This window comes from Strigops habroptila, chromosome Z (assembly GCF_004027225.2).
Source record: "Strigops habroptila isolate Jane chromosome Z, bStrHab1.2.pri, whole genome shotgun sequence".
In the NCBI taxonomy this organism is placed as follows: domain Eukaryota; kingdom Metazoa; phylum Chordata; class Aves; order Psittaciformes; family Psittacidae; genus Strigops; species Strigops habroptila.
Window position 1 is genome coordinate 89062090 of NC_044302.2, and position 10286 is coordinate 89072375.

The following is a 10286-nucleotide window of genomic DNA, read 5'->3' on the forward strand; positions in this document are numbered from 1 at the left end:
CTAAAACTAGTGGGCTTGAATGTAGCTTCGTAAGGAATGCTGAACTCATTAAAATGTTTTTAAAAAAACGTGCTTACCAAATGAGGACTAGATAAACATTAGATAACAAAAGGTCACAAAAACAGAGTAATAATATATATGTATTTAAGTAACTTTTAAAATATCTTTCCTAGTATGAAACCTACTTAGAAGTAGAGGAACTGAGAAAAACACAAAAGAAAATGAAATTGCAACTGAAAAAACATATTGTAAACAGACATTATCAAAGGTAACAAAAAGAAATATAATTCCTGTGATTTGGTTTTGCACAAATTTTGTGTACTGAGATGTTTATCCATTCAAAATGAATTACATCCACATCATTTAAATTAAATGGGAGTAATCTTTACATTCAGACACTTAGTGTCAGTAAACCACAGGAAAATAAACGTGATTAACCGAAAGATTATCCTCCACTTAAAATACAAACATAAGGGTGGGAAAATCTCTATAGCAGGGAAAAATCATTACACATTTTCTTCCCATTCATTATGCCTAATTAACCAGGAGAAAAAGAAATATGCAGATAGAGCACTAATTGCAGAAGGACATATGCAGGCTGCGATGGGACCTCAGCTGGCAGAGATAGCGTGCAAGTTTGTCTTCATCTTGTCATTACAGTGAGCATTTAAAAACCATCCAGAGTTTGTTTCACGTTTTTCACATTTGCAGGTAAAGAAACTATCACATTTCAAATACTGCCCAGTGTAACAAGGACCCGTTCTCCAGGCTTGCTCTCAGCCCAGCTACTAGCAGTGTTCACCAGGGCTTGGTACTGGGTCAGTATTGTTTAATATCTTCATTGATGATCTGGATGAGGATATCAAGTGCACCCTCAGTAAATTTGCAGATGGCACCAAGTCGGGTGGGAGTGTTGATCTGCTGGAGGGTAGGAAGGCTCTGCAGAGCGATCTAGACAGGCTGGATCCATGGATTGTGGCCAGCAGTATGAGGTTCAAAAAGGCAAAATGCCAGGTCCTGCACTTGGGTCACAACAACCCCATTCAATGCTACAGGCTTGGGGAAGAGTGGCTGGAAATCTGGTCGGCAGAAAAGGAGCTGGAGGTGCTGACTGACAGAGCTGAACATGAGCAGCTTGTGCCCAGGCAGCCAAGAAGCCAACAGCGTCCTGGCCTGTATCAGCAGCAGCGTGGCAGCAGGGCCAGGGCAGTGATCATCCCCCTGCACTGGGCACTGGTGAGGCTGCACCTCGAATCCTCTGTCAGTTCTGGGCCCCTCACTACAGGAGAGACATTGAGGTGCTGGAGCAGGGCCAGAGAAGGGCAACGAAGCTGGTGAAGGGTCTGGAGCACAAGTGTGATGAGGAACGGCTGAGGGACCTGGGGGTGTTTAGTCTGGAGAAGAGAAGGCTCAGGGAGGACCTTATCACTCTCTACAGCTACTGGAAAGGAGGATGTAGTGAGGTGTGGGTTCGTCTCTTTTCCCAAGAACAAGCTGCCCAGGGCAGCGTTGGAATCACCATCCCTGGAAGCGTTCAAAAACTGTGTAGATGAGGCCCTCAGTGACATGGTTTAGTGATGGACTCGGCAGTCCTGGGGTAGTGGTTTGACTTGATGATCTTAAAGGACTTTTCCAACCTGGTTGATTCTGTGATTCTATGATTCTACAAGCAACAGGCTCTATTCTTCCCTCCATTGACCTTCAGAAAGTCTCTTTTTTTTCTTCTTTTTCTTAAAAAAAGCTCTGTTTATGCCTGCTGCTGTCTCCTTTCACCATCTATGTTCCTGCTGCAAAGTCCCCCTTTACTGACTTTTTCCGTTTCCTGCCATCCCTCTCTGCTCCTCATGCTCCATGTTTCTCTTTGGTCATATGTAGCTGCTTAGGGGCAGAGCTGCTCTTCCCCACTGGCTCCCACAAAGCAAGGTGCCACAGCCATGACTGCAAGGCAAACTCGCGGTGCTTCACCCTGCTTCTGCCAGCACAGAGCACAAAGAACATTCTTCAGCCACAGAAATAAGAGAGATGAGCTACCGAGGTAACACAAACCTGCTGGGCACCTCCTTCACCCCAAGGGAACGATTCTTACTGCTTCATTTTTTTCTCTAATTTTTAAATGGCTCCTTATCTGTGCTGATCAAAGAAGGATAAACCCACAGATTTAACAGGATTGGCCTTTCTATCTCTAGAGGATTAAGTTGGTGTGTGTCAATACTGTAAAAAAAAGAAAGGTGACATAGGACTGAAATCTAGACCATGGTGACTGCTCAATGGAAATCTTTGGGTGTGGGGCCCAGCAGGTCTACAGGGAACAGCAGAAGACTGTTTGCCACATCATTATTATTATTGTTATTGTTATTATTATTATCATCATTATTGTTGTTGTTGTTATTACTATTACTATTAGTAGTACTTTCTACATTGCGATTCTTTTTGAGGGATTGCTGTGTCACTGTAGTGTCTAATGTGCAGCGGCGGGACTAACAGGCCTTTCCAGTTCCCCTTTGCTTTACACTGACGCATATCAGTGAAACAACCAAAGACTTTAAGGGAATTTCATCATAGCAATATGTACTGGGAGGTGAGCTTAGGCTGACTTTATGTCAGCCTGCCCCTGTGGTGTATCATGAACATGGTTCACTCCTAGATCCTGATGAGGTAACTCTAGACCATGCTGCACTGTGCGCTGTAATTGTAACCTGAGGATTTATTAGACAGAACAGACTGCCATGGTGTGGTCTGCCCTACAGCACACATTGTCCAAAGAATATCACTCCCTCATCTCTGTATCAGTTTTATTTGTGATGCCTGAGTTATTACATTTGGTCTTCTCAAAACTTAAAGTGAAGGATGAAATACTGCACCCCTGAAATTAGCTGTCAGTTCGTGTTCGTAAATTTGTTTAAATCCAGCTTACAGTGAGCTATCTTGTCTGCTTTTATTTACAAAAATGAATTATCAGAAATCTTTTCCTATATAGGTAATTGTAGTGAACCATGAAATTATCATTTTATTGTGTTTTTGAACAAGTAAACTAAATCTAGGGCTTTAGACTTCTCACTCAGTTAGACAGGTCTTCCTGACACCAAATTTTCCTTCACTTCCTGACACCAAATTTTCCTTCAGCTTTTTCCTGAAGTGCTCAGAACCAGACACAACACCCTCTTAAGGGTCTCACTAATCCCTGTGTGCTGGGATATTATCATAACTGCAGTTCTCCACATTCGTTTGCTTATACATTCTGGATCACAAAGTTGTTTTAACTGTTGCATCTACTGTTATCACCTGCTGTATTACATGGCCACAGACTTACCTAACTTCATTTTGGAGCCATTACTTCCCTGAGCTCAGACTTTTATTCAATAAAAGAGATGAGAGAGTGCAAACATCTACCAGATGCTATACAAAAGCTGACTTCTGGGAATGAGAGGCTGCTGTTGAGTGTACCTATTTTAGTCAGGTCCTCTTGGACTCTTAATTGCTTAATTTCACGGGGCTGCTACTTGCCTTGCTCACATGCCTTCCCTACAAGCTGCAGCCAATCTCCTAGCTGCTTGGGCTGCCCACCATGGGCTGAACAGATGTCATCACAGTTAAAACGAGGTAAGTTTCATTAGGGAACACATTACCCAACATGGGTCTGACAAACAATGTAAGCATCATGGTTCTTTTAAATTTCAGCACTATGGTTTAAGAGAGATATATCTATCGTACATGGAGGGAGTAGAAGAACAAAACTGAAAAGAGGGGTGGAAATAACAGTGCTTGGGGAGAGATGGAAAGACAGCTCTCAATACCTGCAGAGGCAGCACAAGTAGGACAAAGTGACCTGCAGTGAGAGGGCTCACCATCTGCTGCTTTCCCGAATGTCCAGCACGGTGCTTGTGAAGAAGTTTTTCAGGACCTGTGCAATGTCAGCATGACATGAGTGGGAGACAGTGTCCCAGAGAAGGAAGACAAAAGGTCTGTCTGGTTTTTGGGTTGGCACATAGGCGTGGTGCAGAACACACCGTCCTGAAGTGATGCCTTCTTGTAGTTTAGGGGTGATTGCACCTAAAGACTATTACACGGCTCTTTCCTTGCTGCAGGTGCAGCATAGGCCAAGAAGGAGCTTTTTGTTTGCTATTCACCTCACTGAACAATATAAACTCCACTGGCAAAAACTCCGTGAAGTCAGCAGAGGTGCATGTGCTGCAGGAGGAGCTGGCTACCTGCAGACGCTCAGAGAGGCCAGGCAGTTCTTTTTCCTTGCCAGCTCCTGCAGCAGCTCCCGTCTTGCACTTGGTCTTGCACAGCATCGGCAGCGTATTCTACCATTACATAATGCTGATTTCTCTCCACTAACATGCATACAGGAGAGTTAGGTATATGCATGGCTCTGTTAATCCATATGTATGGATTAACATCACATACTGCTGTCTGGACAGAGTTTTGTACATGAGACACAAATTTTACCTTAGCTTTCACTCTATGGAAGGTTATATGCAAGGAGTGTTGCCTTAAAAGTCTAGGAAAATGTCAAAGCCAAGTCAGAAATTGATCACAGTCATACAAACCTGTGCCAAGGCTTTATATGAAAGTGAAGCAATGCTGGTGAAAAACAGTATGGTCGATTGTTTATAAGTTTTGGAGCTGCCCAACCTTTCAGTGACCTTTCAGTGACCTTAGCCTGAAATGGAGTTTGTAACAGAACATGGAAACAGGCATACCTCCCCCGTTTTCGGTTTTCAAGACAAATACCACAAGCCCAGTGCAGCTGAAGTGTAACTGCCGCAAGAGCCATAGCATCAAGGTGTTTGTGTTCACAATCAGAAGGTTCTATAAACCTGCACCAAATCACCTCTGCTTTGAAAAGAAAAAAGAAAAGAAGGAGAAAACCAGGGAGGGAAACAAGAATTTGAATATCGAGCAGCCAAAGAGAAAAAACAAACCACAACAGACAGCAGCTGCTGAAAGGCACATTTGTAGCAACCTGAGATTCAGCTAGGAAAGTGATCAGTAAAATGCGAAGTGCAAGTACAGAAGAAAACAAAAGGATGGCTCTGGCCATGGACTTCTGGATGAGGTGGTGCTTTTCTTAGTGTCTGCTGTTTCTCCCTGCGATCAAGTAGAAAGGAAAGTCATTAAATGCTTGCTTCTTTTCTCAAGGAGACAGCGGTGACAACCATGGGAGAGTTGGTGGTCTGGGACCTCTGTTCTCCAATTGCCACAACGCAGCTGCCTAGAGGAGCCAAGCCCAGTGAGGGAAACCATCCACATCTGGTCATAGAAAGAGAGCAGGTTCCTGCCCCGGCGAGGAAAGGCCAGGGACTGAAGCGAGAGATAAGGGGCACTGAGATAATGGGCCCCTCCACACAACTAGAATTGCAGCCTGGACCAAGGCAACCCAGAAGGCATGTATGTCTGAGCCCCTCACAGCTTGCAACCTGCTCTAGTAAGTTCATTACTATGCTATAAAAGATACACTGAAGCGCAACATCAGCCTTCAAATATTCCCCATCCCTCATTCCCAGAAACCAGTAGAAACATGTTCTACATGGCTAGACTTCCACTTGGGCAAATTGAGATCATCTTTAGCATTTGCATTTCTTTCCTTCAGTGATTCCATTTCATGAATGTTTCATTTCCTTTCAAGTCTCAGATCCAGCAGATTTTACTAAACTTTCCTCCACAGACTTAGCCAGACTCAAAGGAAAGCCAGGAGAAATTTTAACTGCTGGATGCTATAATCTCTGCCCATAGTTTCTTCTGCAGAATAGTATTCACAAGGTTTTTGCTCCAGAAAATTTTCCTTCCATTTTACAGCCCTTTTGCCTAACTATGTGGCTTCATGGGGCAGTTTTACTGATGGCTGTGGATTGTCACTCAGCAGTTAAGGGAAAATATATATATAGCATTCCAGAGAAATGCTCAGAATTGGGAGTGATTTTATGTTGACTCATGCAGGACTTGGCTCGGTGTGAGTACTGATTTCCTTCTATGAAGAAGTCAGAAGAGGATTTGCAACAGACAGAAACAGACGTACATTTCAAGTGCTAGCATTGCTAAGTACAGTTTTGAAGGCATGCAGAAGTTGCAGTCATCTCCTCTTCTCAGGGCAGGTTGGCTTTGGCTGCACAGGCTCCCTGTGTCTGTTGCAGCTACCTTCAGCCCCATAGCAAAGAGGATGTAGACACGATCACAAACATACTTTGTAAAAGCAAAGTGGAATCAAGCTATTTACAGCACACTGATTTGAAGCTATTGATAACAAAACCCACAAAACCTTAATTTTTAAGATAAGTAAACATTAGCTTCATCTCACAAGGAGGAAACTCACTCTGCAATGTCAACTATGAATCCTGCCAGCATCCTTATCCTTTAACAGTCTTTTTTGTTCACTTGTCCTGAATATTCAAACACCTGAAAAGAACCAGAAATTTGGAAGAGGAATTGAACGCTGAACACTGTTGTTTAGGAAAGCAGATTGGAAAGAGCACCAACATTTTAACAGAACTGTATGGCTTGGAGCACTTTGCAGTTCTACCCTTACTGGAGACTTAATGAATGCGACCTTGATAGCAGTAATTAGTAGATGAATTAATGAATATGCATTTCCAGTGAAGTCATGGTAGCTGTCAAACTGAGTTTGGAAATGTCAGGATTTTAACCAACAACAATGTTACATCATGAACCATGATGTACTTTGAAAGTAGTAACAATAACAATAACAATAACAAAACCTTTCATTTCTGCTCCTTTCTGAAACCACAGAAAGGCTGTACCAAAATGACTTCTTAATCTTAAGAATTTCTTATTTGCACTTTTATGTCAGCTTCACTTTATTTTCTTTTAGTGGTTCACTCATGTAAAACCTTGATGTGAACTCTGGATTTAACTAAGTAGCTGAGCACAACAGCAAGGGATGTAGGATGGGAAATGCACTGTGAATCAGAACAGGACACAGGCAGGTTCTGTCTCTGCCACAGATAGGCAGTTTTGGGTCCTGTATAGGTATGCCGAATCTGCCCCAGGTACCCCTGCTATCTAATAGTGGTTTATGCTTCCATAGAAGTGGTACTTTTACAAACACATGCAGAATCTTGAAGTTTCCTGACAATCGACTCATTTGCACATACACATGAGAAAATGGTGTTCAGATAGGAAGCCATCAAAATACTATGTTTTCCTGTTTACATAGCAGAGCCAATACTTACACCTTGAAAAGTGTATTAAAGTCCTGATTACTACTAAAATGTACTTACTAATGTAAAAATTACCAACAATTCATATGCACTGAACACCTAAGATTTTCTTTTCCAAGGTAAGAATACTCAGCTCATGAAACAGAAGGGTTCAACAATGGCTGGCAACAGAGAATATGACATCATGTGGACTATGGAGAGTTAAACTGCTTTAACTAATTTGAACTGGTCATTCAATTGAGCTAGAAAGCCTCAGAACAGAAGTTTTGGAAAGATAAGCAGATTTGATAACTGATTTGTTGCTAGTGATCAAGGCCCTTAAGTGTTGCTTCCTATGCTCAGAAGCAGTGAGCGGGGGGGCTTACTGCACAAGTAGGATTTTGTCAGACATCAGTGAGGCAAAGATAGCTCCCAGCAGCTGTTCCATTTAAGTTTCTTTCTTTCTTCATGTATTAACAAATAGTTGTAGGAGTAACATTATTTTTATATACCATTCAAAAATTGCTTTTTAATTTAGTTGCTACAAATTTGTAGCAACTTGGATGTGAAAGGACAATCATTATTAAAATATGAACCACAATACCTGTTGCTCATTTCCATCCCATTTGATCACCTCAAATAAACAAGAATGTTACAGTAATTTGCATTATTCATGCATGCAAATTCAAAAAACTGTGGGCCTGGTACACAAACTGAAAATTCTTAATTCAAAATCTAAATTAAGTTTATGAATTGCAAGTACGTTGCCATATCTTTGGATCAATCTGTGAATGCCTGGCAAAGACGAAAGGGGCTGAGGGCTTTTTTTTAATTACTTGAACATAATATTTTCAGTAACTACATATAGTGATGGATTTGACAACTCTGCTAATGATGTTTGTCATGCAATTTACTCTGAAAGCCTTTCATCTTCTGTAAAACTGCAAAAACCTAGTACCTTCAAATCAGCTGCAAGAATTTACTACGTCTGAAAAGATGGTCTGTGACAGTTATTTCAGATGACAAGCCCCAGCTGATTACATTAATTAAAACTCATCTCTTCAATCGGTTTTCCCACCTTTGAAGAGATACAGAAATTCATGTTACCATGTTTTGTACCATGTCCTCATACAAACTCATTACCTAATAGACTGGGGTTTTCCTGTAAAAATAAACAAATGTTCTGAAAAAAAAAAATAAATTGATCAATGTAGATTTTTTATTTACCCTAAAGACGTACTAGTGGTTCATTTAGGTGTGGGTGTGACATGACACTTTTGCCTGTGGTTTATGTGCTAGAACTGTTTTATCTAATGAGCCACTAGCATGCAGGCAACCTACTGTTGGTTGTACGTGTTGGGAATGAATGATTGTGGTCTGCATGTTTCTCATAGATCAGCACTCTACAGTTACTTAATCACATAAGAGAAATCTCTGTCTTTTGAAGAAGTTTCAGTTCTCAGGTGAAAATGGAAAAACCTTATGCTTGGCAAGATGCAAAGCTCCTTCCCTTCCTTTCCCTTCCCTTCCCTTCCCTTCCCTTCCCTTCCCTTCCCTTCCCTTCCCTTCCCTTCCCTTCCCTTCCCTTCCCTTCCCTTCCCTTCCCTTCCCTTCCCTTCCCTTCCCTTCCCTTCCCTTCCCTTCCCTTCCCTTCCCTTTGTGTGTAAGCTATGCTTACTGGGTATTTATGTTATAATATATGTTCCTTTATTGATTACCATCTCTCTAATAATAAAATACTAGTAGAATAAGATTTAGTACCTTGCAGCTGCAGCTTAACTTCACTAATTCCCTATAAATACTTTTGATGCTGATACATACAAGTCTTTTAGCTTATAAATACACGACTGCACTGTGAGATTGGTATCCTTAGCACCTTGCTGCAGAAAACGTGTCATTCTTTACATGAAGGCAAATTATTTAGTGTGCAAAAACTTCTATGTTTGTAATACAAATTGACAAAACTTTGTCAGCCTTTCCAGAAATCTGCCTGACCTCTGTTCTGTGTATGCTACACTCTGAGCTTAAAGAATTTTTGAGAGCCAGCTCCGTTAGTACACCATCATAACAATTCTATCTTGAAAACCTCTGGTACAATATTCTTCAAAATACTGTGCAACTCATGTCAAACCAATCTAATTCAACTTGATATAATGTAAGACTTTGCAAACACATGTTATGTGAGATTGAGTTTGCATTTCTAAATATAAAGCAGGTGAGTGACTTTGTTCAGTTCTGGTATCAAGAAAGACTTCAGGGCCTTGGAGTGACTGGTTCAGGGTTCGAGAGCCCGAGTAGTGTTCTTGTCCCTCCTGCCAGTCACAGTCAATGACAATGGTTACATCAGAAGAATCTCACTAATTCCTGGCTCTGTGACTGGCATCAGTGTCAGAATTTTGGGGTTTTGACCATGGGTCAGTCTCCACGGCACCAGGCCTGCTGGCAGCAGATGGGTTACACCTGTCCCAAATGGGGAAAAGCCCAGGAGCTAACAGGTCTTATAGAGAGGGCTTTAACCTAGGATTGAAGAGGGAAGGGGATAACACCAGACTCGCTAGAAATGAACCACAGGGTAGCGTGGTTGGAGTCCAGATCCACAGGACAATTTAAATGCATCTGTGCCAGTGCCCGCAGCACGGGCAACAAAGAGAAGGAGCTGGAAGCCATTGTGCAGCAGGGAAATTATGACATAACCACCATCACGGAAACGTGGTGGAACAATTCGCATGATTGGAGTGCTGCAAGGGATGGCTACAGGCTCTTCAAAAGGCATAGGCAAGAAAAAAGAGGTGATGAGGTTGCACTGTATGTCAGGGAGTGCATTGACTGCCTTGAACTCAATGCTGTAAGTGTGAAGGCTGAGTGTTTATGGATGAAGATCGGGGGAAGGCCAACCAAGCAGATATCCTGGCAGGAGTTTGTTACAGACCACCCAGCCAGGATGAAGCTACAGGTGAAGTGTTCTTCAAAAAACTGGGACAAGTTTCACCCTTTTCAAGCTTGCCCTTGTTCTCATGGGGGACTTCAACCTACCAGATGTCTGATGGAAGTGGAACACAGCAGGGAAGAAACAATCCAGGAGGTTCTTGGGGGGTGTGGAAGATTACTTCCTAACCCAGCTGGTGA